The sequence below is a fragment of the Notechis scutatus genome, chromosome 8 (assembly GCF_049901735.1).
Source record: "Notechis scutatus isolate UNSWTSFEM ecotype Mainland chromosome 8, rNotScu1.2, whole genome shotgun sequence".
Lineage (NCBI taxonomy): Eukaryota > Metazoa > Chordata > Lepidosauria > Squamata > Elapidae > Notechis > Notechis scutatus.
The window spans coordinates 13,223,691-13,234,926 of NC_142016.1; the positions used below are offsets into that span (position 1 = coordinate 13,223,691).

The window sequence follows — 11,236 nt, forward strand, 5'->3', positions numbered from 1 at the left end:
TCCTTGCTTTTCATTTGGTTTCTTCTTCTTCCCCCATACTGCATATGAATTTTTTAAGAATAACGTCAGGGGTGTTTAGGGGTGCAAAGTGAGAGTGATTGAGGTAGGTAGACAGGAATGGGGTTGTGCATATTTCAATCACTTCTATTGACATACTCACAATCTGTTTCAATATCCAGGGGACTTTTTGTGTTCCCAATAATACCAGTGTACTCTGTTTTTGTGTTCTTTGAAACCTCATATTCTTAATGAAGTGCCCAATGATTTAGGGGAGATGTTAACAAAAAATAATCTACAACATTTTAATTGGCTTCTGCAGGCAAGGTTCTTGAACTTGTCAACATAGTTATTTTGTGTGAACTTTGTGGTATATTATCCCAAAGGTGTTTTTTTCCCCCAAGAAGCAACTGGACTTTCTGTTTTTTTCTTTGAAGATGTTTCGCTTCTCATCCAAGAAGTTTCTTCAAGAAACTTGTTGGATGAGAAGCGGAATGTCTTCAAAGAAAAAACAAAGTCCAGTTACTCTTGAAAAAAAAAAGCACCTTTGAGATAACCATAACCTGGATGACTGAGAATCCCCATAGACATTTTGTGGTATATTGTGCTAAAACAATATTTCCCAGCCTTAGCAACTTGTTGGTGTGTGAATTTCAAGTCCCAGAATTCCCACACATTCTCCTCATGATCTGTTTTCCTTATTACCTTCTGGAAGGAGGCTTTGTGGTAGAAGCAGAACATCCAGATTCCGCCAGTTTTATTCCATAAAGTATCAACCTTATGAACTCTCAAGCTTTCTCTTTCTGATATGTATTCAAGATGGGCAGTGATTAACATATGTATGGGTAGAGGTATATATGTAAGTATGGTATGTATGTAGCATATCTATATGTATCTTATGTAACTCTACAATTTTGATAGCAGGCAACAGAATTTCATTTTTAATGTGTGCCATTGTGCCCACGGAAAAAATGGCAATAAAGGTTATCTTATGTTAGTGGGAGTTGAAGTCTAGACATTTTAAACTTACAAGGTTGAAAAACTGCTCAGGATTATGGCTTATGCTGAATGCATTGTGTGCAACTTTCTGCAATTGCATAATGTTGCTTGCACATAAAAGGAATACCATGATGAGTATATATGTGTGTGTGTGTGTGTGTGTGTGTGTGTGTGTGTGTGTGTGTGTGTGTGTGTGTGTCAGAGTTTCAGGTTGGGGATGCAGCTATATCTTGTGTATATCGGAATAGAGATAAGCCACACATATAAAGATATACGCATTCCCTATGAACAGAGACCCATATAATGACACCGACCACATGAGGCACACAAGATGCCACCACCACACTTCCACAAAAAAAAATATATATATATATATATATATATATATATATATATATATATATATATATGTATGTATGTATGTATGTATGTATGTATGTATGTATGTATGTATGTATGTATGTATGTTATTGTGTAAACCCAACCATTTGGGGCTTAATTTAAAAATCTTATGAAATCTATGGTCCTCATAGTACATTGGGGGATGTTGAAGCTGCTACTTTGGTGCTAGCTTCTTAATTTACTTTCTCTTCAATGGGGGATGTCATGCAGCCCTGGACAGCTAGTGATGCGCCCCACAAGGTTGTAATCCTTTAACATTATGATTTTTTTTTACTTTTACTGATATATATATATATATATATATACACACACACATTATATTATATATTTTATATGCAGACCAAGACAATTCCTCTTCACTCAATGACTGTTTTAAATGGAATGTTGGTTCAAGTAAAAAAATTTTTTAATCAAAATCATTTCCAAGGTGAATATGTTTACTGGACAGTCTTCAAATATCTTGGTCACTAACAAAGCAAAATCTTTTTGAAGTTTCACTCAAGCAATCCAGTCCCTTTTAACCCTAAAAACTTTCAGCCACCTCTAGAAGTATAGTGCAATACAAATATAGGTCGGGGAAAGCCTTATTTGTGAGATTTGAAAAATAGACCTTGCATTCTAAAATAACTAAGAAAAAGTACATAATATAGTTCTAGCAATTCGATAGAAGATCTGAGAATATTAATGCAGGAAGCTGAAAACTAGAGGGAAAAATCCTTTCTTGTTAAGGAAGCTGCTAGTCTTTGGTCAATAGGGGGCGTATTTGCAATCGCAGCGTTCCCGCCTTGGTTTCACTTGAAATCTCGTTTCATCTTCGAGATTTTAGGTTTATCTCGTCTGGCTGCACCGATTCGCCGGCCGCCGTTTTGCGCATGCGTACTGTTGCCCAAAGAGATGTCCTTTGTAAAAAACGTGCGGTTTCCAATAGCAGGCGATGGTATTTTCCGTTTGCCAAGCAATAAAGCAGTGAACCAAGACTGTTTCAAGGAATTCCTTGAAAAACAATGCAGAAGGAGGCAAGCGTCGCCAGCTTGGGTGGTTTTGGCTATAATAATAATTTGTCCCGCACCCTGAGGTACCGCATGAGAACCGGAAACGAAGGTTGCGTGAAACACATCCAATCGAATCTCATTGGTTTTCGTTTGATCACCTTCAACAGGGTTTCTTCTGCGCATGCGACATTGGCTTTTCCCGGCATCCTCAGCGCACTATAAATATCAGCGTCTGGGGGGATTTCGTTCTTTCTTTGGCACGTGGCGGAAGGAGGTGAGTTGGGTTGATGGGATCTCTCGCTAAATAGGGCGGTGGCGGCAATCGCATAGTTAACATTGTATTAACATAAAAGATTACGTAGGATTTCACATCCAGAATTATTAATGTACTTATTAACTTTATGCCCTTCCCGACCCATAGCGGTTTCGGGAGGCTTTAGATAGTCGTGCATCGATAGCAACAATTGCAGTGGCCGTTAAAAATTGCACGAATGAATGAAGGCTCGACCTTATAAGAGGCTTGAAGGAGAGGCAGTTAGAAGTCCTCTATTTTTAATTAAGGTAACTTCATGGAGTCTTGAAGTAAAAAAGGGCGAAGTGAATCCTACACAGCCCATCCCCAAATTAGAATTAAAATATATATTTCTCCCCCCCGCCCTTTCCCATGCGGAAGTGATGGGCAAAACTGATCGGATTATGTCTGTTGGATATTTTAGTTGAATTGGTACTGCAAGTCTTTTTAAAGGGAATAGATTCTGAATTATTTGAAATAATTCAGTAATTAATATATTAATGATGAGCTTAAAGCAAGTTGAGTTATTTCTTCAGTCTAACTCTTATGTGTGCCACATTGATTAAAAGAAAAGTTCTTATGAAAGTTTGCTTAAAGTTGAGCTTTAATGTGCTCAGAAGTTGTGATAGTGCACAATTATGTACATGGCATTGTTGAGTTGTGTCTTCATTATTTATAGAACTACTTACAATCTTATCTGGGTTTGCACATTTTAAGCATAAACTATAGTTCCCAAATCAGCTTGGCTGTATCTGTAAATATGTTATGGCTAAACAAATCATGGCGTGCCATTGTTTACAGACTCATTTCTAATGTGCTATATGCATTGCTTAGTGCCAATGGTGGTTGCATTAATTTCTAATGTAAGTTTTATTGCAGGGAAGGTCTTCGTTTGTTTGATGTTGAAAATACAGTTTAGCTCAAAGATGAAGACTTTGAAACATAAAGGTATTGATAATTTTCTTTTATTTTTTAAGTTTTGATGGATAGCTGTCTAAAACTGGTTCCAGCCTCCAACTCAGCTTATTATTTTTTTAAAAAAAGACCTAACTGCTCAAAAATAATGTACTTGTGCCTAAGTAATTTCCAGATTGCAAAGCTTAATTAAGGTAAAAATATATCGTATCTTCCTTAGTTTAGGAGCAAGGACATTCTTCCCTTGAATAAAAAATTGCCCATAGTAGTAAGTAGTAATTATGTAGTAAACATAATTGGATCCAACAGGGACAGCTGGAGAGGTTGCACTCTCTCAGCTCTGTCCATGTGGCGTATGGGAGCGTAGGTCCCCTTCCACACTGTTGGAGAGCAAGTTGGACCTCCGTGGTCTGCAGCCTGCATATTCCTACTGCTTTTCTGAGTCTTTGGACCATGAAAGAGGAGATAAACCATGCAGGAGACATTCTGTTTGCATCCTCTTCTCGTTCTATGCCTGGGATGTCCAGCCTTGGCTATGTTTTAATACCTTTTGCTTTCTGGGAGTTGGAAGTCCACAGGTCCTAAAATTGTCAAGGTCAAACTCCTGCTCTATGCTTCTCTTCATGTTCCATACTAATATGTTTTTTTTCTTAGTTGTGAGGTTTCTGGATTTTGAACTGGAGTTCCTTAAGTATTTTCATAAAAATGAAAACATGTAGGATTTTATTTTTGTAAGTTGCCTCAAGTTGTTCAACCAACTCTAGATGAAGTACGATATTTACTGAAAACAGCAATAAACCACAACATGGTATAAATGTATTAGTTAATTGGGATCATACTTTGCATGACCTCAAAGGGACGACATTCCTGCTTTGAGTTAATGGTTATTTTTCTACTGAATTGAATTACTGAGATCTGGAGCTATCAAAAATCTATTTCTGGACTCTAAAATATGGTTATTTTTTGTTTGCTTTTCCATGTCAGGTTATTTGAAAGGAGGAAAAACTCCCAAAGCATCCACTGTTCTTGGTATTGCTGTGGAAGAAAAACTACTTGGACCAGGCTTGGAGGAATAAAAATGTTAGACCAAGCAGCATCAGATAGAAAAAAGTCTGGCACTAATGAACCAACCAGAGCACAGGACAACTCAAAGCAAAGCAAGATCAGAAGATGCAGAGAGTTCCGGCCCATAGAATGGCCAAGAGTTTGGCATGACTGAGTGGATAGCATCTTCATGCTGTGCAAAGTAGACTGCAGCAGCAATTACACGGTTGGTTATAGAACAAAACTGGGTCTGTGATTAAACAGTACAAACTCTTTGTGTTACTTGGTTTTTCTATTTGCTGTGAGAACCTGTTTATTTTGTAAATAAGAATAGTTGAGCATCTATGAGCCTACTAACTTGAATTCAGCCAAGCTATGCTTTAACAAACCCTGCTTAACCAAACTTTGGGGATTCTGTTTGATTCCACTGCTGTGACTGGGAGGCTTATGCTGAACAAATTGTGTTGAGAGGAAATGTTAAACAAAACAGGGTGGAACATAATCCCGAATTCCTCTTCCTTTGTCAGTCCTTTTTGTGTAATTACTGAAACTTGATATTTGTGTTTTCCCCTCTTAACATTGGTTTATGGCTTTGTAAAACTTTATATATCTACACACACTTATTAAAGACCAGTACCGTTTATGTAGTTGGTGGGAATGCCCCAATTCCCTCAAAGAATGGCAGTATACAAGAAATTGGGAAAAAAGTACAGACCTGTTTCAGTTAAGTTTCTTCACCCATTGTCAAGTAAGATTTGAAAAACTAACAATGTCACACACTCTGGTTTCTTTTACATGCAGGCAGCCTTCTGGTTTGGTTGAATTCTGCTATTCCTGGAAGATCCTATGCATCTCCTGACACTTGAGGACATATCTTGTTTGCTGTTCCGACCAGTTTCAGATGATGGGACAAGGTTCAATGCTGTGAATCTAATCTGGTTCAAAAGCAGAAGGTATATGGGCTTGGCTTGAGCTCTTTTAGCTATACAGGGGCAGGTTGGCATCCCTTGAGCATATAGGTAACAAGTCAATGTTAGCCGAACTTTCAACAATAGAACTTTTAGCACTAGATTGTTTTCCTAGGTGTCATAGACCCCTAGCTGGACTGCAACAAACATGCCATTAACTATAGCCTGGTCATTTATTTCAGGTGTGTTGAAAGACTTAACCAGGAACAAACCTACAACAGTGGTGTTAAAGGCATAGGCTTGCAAGCCGACACATTGAGCCTAGCTCCAGTACTTAAAAACCAAAGTTGGAACTTGGAAGGATACGATCTATGGTGCTTTAGAATTTGGCTGAATCATCCCTTGCTATTTCTGCTGGTGAAAGTGACTGAGAATTTTGGTGTAACCATCTGGATCGGCACAAAAAATGTCCCCTCCCATTAGACAACTTTGCAAACATAATTGAAGTTACTTTTTCTGGAAGTGTATTTGAAAAAATGCTGATTTCTAGAATGGCTGTAATTGCAAGTGATTTTAAAGGCGAGAGGTGGCTTTTTAGAAAACTGTTGGCCGCTTATTTTTTGTGTGTTTCGTTTTATCTTGAGCCACAGCAATCTGAATCATGAAGACTAGCCATGCTTCCAGAAAGGCAGGAATTTGAAAATGAAAATATACCACCAGAAAGAGAAATAATAAGGAAAATAATGGTTTGTGCAAAATCTGATAGACTAACTCTAGAACTGAAAAATAGGGGGGTGGGTGGGAATCAGAATCTTACGATACTTGGAATAAGTTTTATCACTGGTTGCAAAAAAAAATAGGGGAAGGTCGGAACAAAAATAGTTAGGATGAATAGATCTAGAATGAAAATACTGTACCAATTATTTTAATAATGGTTTAGTAATATTTTTATATGTATGGCAGACTAATGCCAAAACGGTTGCACTGTGTTTGATAGTTGTAAACAATAAAAATATATTAAAACAAAAAAAGGCAGGAATTTGTGGTTCATATAAGAGTCCGGCGGGGACACCTGGAGAGACTGCGGTCTCTTCAGCTCTGTCCATGTGGCGTATGGGAGTGTAGGCCTCCGGGCTCCGTGACATATGGTCCCCTTCCACGCTGCTGGAGAGCAAGTTGGACCTCCGCGGTCTGCAGCCTGCATATTCCTACTGCTTCTCTTGAGTCTCTGGACGGTGAAAGAGGAGATAAACCATGCAGGAGACAATTTCTGCTTGCTTCCTTGTCATTTCTGTATATTCAAATGGTGCCTTTAAAAAACGGTGAAGGAGGAGACAAACTTTTTTTACAACCCAGCAAGAGCCACAGACTGAAGACGTTAAACTTGCTGTTTTGTGTTTCTAATTGTGTATTTCAGCAGGCCTTTTGAAAGCCCAGCCAGGAAGACGGCAGTGGCAACTTGAAATGGTGGGAGAAATATTTTGAAGCCCCCGTTTCTCAGGTACTCAGGTGATGCTTCTCCCCTCAGTGAATTGCTTACATTGTAACAAGCCTCTGAATGGGGATGGTCTTGCAGGATGTCTAGTGAAAGCTTTCCCACCCTCTTTGCTCATGATCAGAATACAGATAGTCTGATCGCTCTCGATTCATGACACAAGGGGACCAGAATTTCTCATGGCACGCAAGGTTGAATGAGTTGGCCTCTTCTACTACCTTTTTTTGGCCACATTAGTGAGTCACCAATTTTAACAATCCAGTCGTCTCCCCCCTCCCCAATTGACTTGGTTTGTCCAAAGCCAACTGAGAAGTTTGCAAATGACCCTGGGATACTGCAACTATTCACAAACGCTGTTTGCAGAGCACCTGAATTTTTGTCTGGGGATGCTGCAGTTACAAGGACATAACTCACTTTTCCCCCCAGGGTTGCTATAAGTTTGAACAATCATTAAACTCAAGGTTGTAAATCAAGGACTATCTGTACATTGCTCCAGTGTCCCCCCTTCCCTTCTTGGAGAAATGAGGGTGGTCTCTGATGTATTCCCCCAACAGGGACACCTGGAGAGGTTGCACTCTCTCAGCTCTGTCCATGTGGCGTATGGGAGCGTAGGCTTCTGCCCTATGACGTATGGTCCCCTTCCACACTGTTGGAGAGCAAGTTGGACCTCCGTGGTCTGCAGCCTGCATATTCCTACTGCTTCTCTGAGTCTTTGGACGGTGAAAGAGGAGATAAACCATGCAGGAGACAATTCTGTTTCGCATCCTCCCTTTTCCTTGTTCTGTGCCTACCCTCTGTCCCGCCTTGGGTTCCTGTGGATTTCTAGGAGTTTGGAAGTCCACAAGTCTTAAACTTGACAAGGTTGAGCACCCTCTGCTGTATGCTTTGCTTCATGCTCTATGTCAGGGGGTCCCCAAACTTGGCAACTTTAAGACTTGTGGACTGGAGAGTTCTGGGAGTTGAAGTCCACAAGTCTTAAAAGTTGCCAAGTTTGGAGACCTGCTCTATGTTAATGTGCTTTTTTTCTTAAGCTGTTTTTTCTCATTTCTGGATTTTGAATTGGAGAACCTAATTCAGTTCCTTGCATGTTTTCATAAAATGAAATGAAAAACAGATATAGGATTTTATTTGTACGTTGCCTCAAGTTGTCCAAGTTGTCTAGATGAAGTACAATGTTTACTGAAAACAGCAATAAACCACAAAATTGTATAAATGTATTAGTTAATTGGAATCACATTTTGCATATTTCTGTGTCCTGTGCTTATATGTACAATAGTTACCTTTTGAGAGCTGTGAATGCAACAATTTCATTTTCGTGTATGCTGATTAGTGTACATTTAAAATGACAAAGATTCCGTTCTATTCCTATCATATTCTATTCCTCAAGGGAATGAAATTTCTGCTTTTTAGTTATTGGGTATTTTTCTGTTGATTTGAATTACTGAGATCTGGAGCTATCAAAAATCTACTTCTAGACTCTAAAATATGTTTATTTTTTATTTGCTTTTCCATGTTAGGTTATTTGAAAGGAGGAAAAACTCCCAAAGCATCCACTGCTGTATTGCTGTGGAAGAAAAACTACTGGACCAGGCTTGGAGGAATAAAAATGTTAGACCAAGCAGCATCAGATAGAAAGAAGTCTGGCATTAATGAACCAGCAGAGCATAGAACAACTCAAAGCAAAGCAAGATCAGAAGATGTGGAGAGTCCTGGCCCATAGAATGGCCAAGAGTTTGGCATGACTGAATGGATAACACCCATTCTTGTGCAACGTAGACTGCAGCAGCTTTTGTAGTGTTGGTTATAGCAGGGGTCTCCAAAGCTTTGCTTTGCTGGCTGAGGAATTCTGGGAGTTGAAGTCCGCAAGTTGCCAAGGTTGGAGATCCTTGGGTTATAGAACAAAACTGCACCTGTGATTGGTATTTGTATTGGTAACGGTACAAACTCTTTGTGTTATTCGATTTTTCTTTGTTCACTTTAGTTTGTAAATGATCATGTATTGTTGAACATTGATGAACCTAATAATTTGAATTCAGCTGAGCTATGCTTTAATAAGCCCTGCTTAGCCACATTTTGGGGATTCTGCTTGAGGTCTATGGCTGAGTGGGGCTTAAGTTGTTGAGAGGACCTGTTAAGAACAGGAGGGACATAAACCTGAACTGCCTTTCAGAGTCCTTTTTATACAGTATATTACTGGAACTTAATAATCGGGTATGTTGTGTTTTCCCCTCTTAACATTGTTTTATGGCTTTGCAAACCTTTATGTATTTATACACATATATGTATTAAAGACCAGTACTATTCATTCTATGTGCAAGTCTTCACGTTACTGATTAGTTCAACTACAAATTCATTTCTAACACAATTACAGAAATAGTTCTCCAATGGTTTCATGATCACTGATTTGGCCAAAGTTGAGACTTAATTTCCCCAACTGGCATGTTACTGCATTTCTGTACATTCTGACCAGCTTGCAGTATTGGTATTGAGCCAGAGGTCTCCAAACTTGGCAAGCTATGCTGGCTGGGGAGTTCTGGGAGTTGAAGTCCACAAGTCTTAAAAATTGCCAAGTTTGGGGACCCCTGGTCTTTAGGTTAAAATAAAAATTGGTAAATCACATCCTCTCAGTCTGATGTGGCACCATTTGAAGTAGCCTGAACTTCCCCCAGTGCTCCAAGTCATATTTTATGGTTTGCGATACAGAGCAGCTAGAAGTACACATATTATAATAGATACTTCAATTGATGGGGTTGCCACTTAGCATTTGAGACTTCCTGTGATCCAGCGGTTTCAAAGTGTGCTCTGAACGTCTTATGCTTCCTCTGTATAAACTTAGTGAGCCAAGTGCACAATCTTTTTAAGCACGAGGAAATGGATTTTTGGAAGGGATACTTGTGCCATATCTGTCATCGGACGTTGGCAATCACGTTAGCGATCCTAATCGATTGGAAGTGATAGGATCTGATTAATTGTACTTTTAGTCTTCCTCCCAGAATTATAAGTCAGATTCCTAAGCATACTAAAAAGCAGAGACATCACCCTGCCAGCAAAAGCGCGTATAGTCAAGGCTATGGTTTTCCCAGTTGTAATTTATAGCTGTGAAAGTTGGACTATAAGAAAGGCTGAGCGCCAAAGAATGGATGGAGGCCTTTGGACTGCGAGGCGATCCAACGGGACAGTCCTAGCGGAGATCAACCCTGACTGCTCTTTAGAAGGGCAGATCCTGAAGATGAAAAGGCTGGCTTCCAGCCTTGCTCTCGAATTTAATGTCCCCCCTGTGATCACCACCTGAGCCAAGGGAGATCTTAGCTGGGATTGCATTCTGCTGTTTTGGACATCTCAACAAATGAGGCAGAACTCTAGAACTCAAATCTTTCTGTTTCTTCTTTCTAATAATCAACCCTGCCAATCAAGGCTAATGTTTGCTTTTCTTCTGGAATTATTTTGGGTGGGAAACCTGCACCAATTTATTTGGATGTGGGTGGGTGTTTATAATAAAAGTATGAGAAAGGCTGAGCGCCAAAGAATTGAAGCCTTTGAACTCTGGTGCTGGAAAAGACTCCTGCGAGTCCCTTGGACTGCAAGGTGATCCAACGGGTCAGTCCTAGAAGAGATCACCCCTGACTGCTCTTTAGAAAGCCAGAACCTGAAGATGAAAAGGCTGGCTTCCAGCCTTGCTCTCGAATTTAATGTCCCCCCTGTGATCACCACCTGAGCCAAGGGAGATCTTAGCTGGGATTGCATTCTGCTGTTTTGGACATCTCAACAAATGAGGCAGAACTCTAGAACTCAAATCTTTCTGTTTCTTCTTTCTAATAATCAACCCTGCCAATCAAGGCTAATGTTTGCTTTTCTTCTGGAATTATTTTGGGTGGGAAACCTGCACCAATTTATTTGGATGTGGGTGGGTGTTTATAATAAAGTATGAGAAAGGCTGAGCGCCAAAGAATTGAAGCCTTTGAACTCTGGTGCTGGAAAAGACTCCTGCGAGTCCCTTGGACTGCAAGGTGATCCAACGGGTCAGTCCTAGAAGAGATCACCCCTGACTGCTCTTTAGAAAGCCAGAACCTGAAGATGAAACCCAAAATACTTTGGCCACCTAATGAGAAGAAAGGACTCCCTGGAGAAGAACCTAATGCTGGGAACGATTGAGGGCAAAAGAAGGGAACGGCAGAGAATGAGGTGGCTGGAT

At 39.8% G+C, this 11,236-nt stretch overlaps 1 long non-coding RNA gene and 3 other non-coding genes across 4 annotated transcripts; all 4 read left to right on the forward strand.

The window, feature by feature from the left end:
- Window positions 1-2,636: 2,636 nt before the first annotated feature.
- LOC113417618 (uncharacterized) lies at window positions 2,637-9,354 on the forward strand. The gene is made up of 6 exons (XR_003371643.2): window positions 2,637-2,664; window positions 3,562-3,630; window positions 4,582-4,867; window positions 5,443-5,594; window positions 6,967-7,050; window positions 8,562-9,354. It is a non-coding gene; the product is annotated as an uncharacterized LOC113417618 (long non-coding RNA).
- Window positions 3,900-4,084, forward strand: LOC113417652 (small nucleolar RNA SNORA73 family). The gene has a single exon (XR_003371652.2). It is a non-coding gene; the product is annotated as a small nucleolar RNA SNORA73 family (small nucleolar RNA).
- On the forward strand, window positions 6,609-6,818 carry LOC113417653 (small nucleolar RNA SNORA73 family). The gene has a single exon (XR_003371653.1). It is a non-coding gene; the product is annotated as a small nucleolar RNA SNORA73 family (small nucleolar RNA).
- Window positions 7,592-7,797, forward strand: LOC113417650 (small nucleolar RNA SNORA73 family). The gene has a single exon (XR_003371650.2). It is a non-coding gene; the product is annotated as a small nucleolar RNA SNORA73 family (small nucleolar RNA).
- Window positions 9,355-11,236: the final 1,882 nt, after the last annotated feature.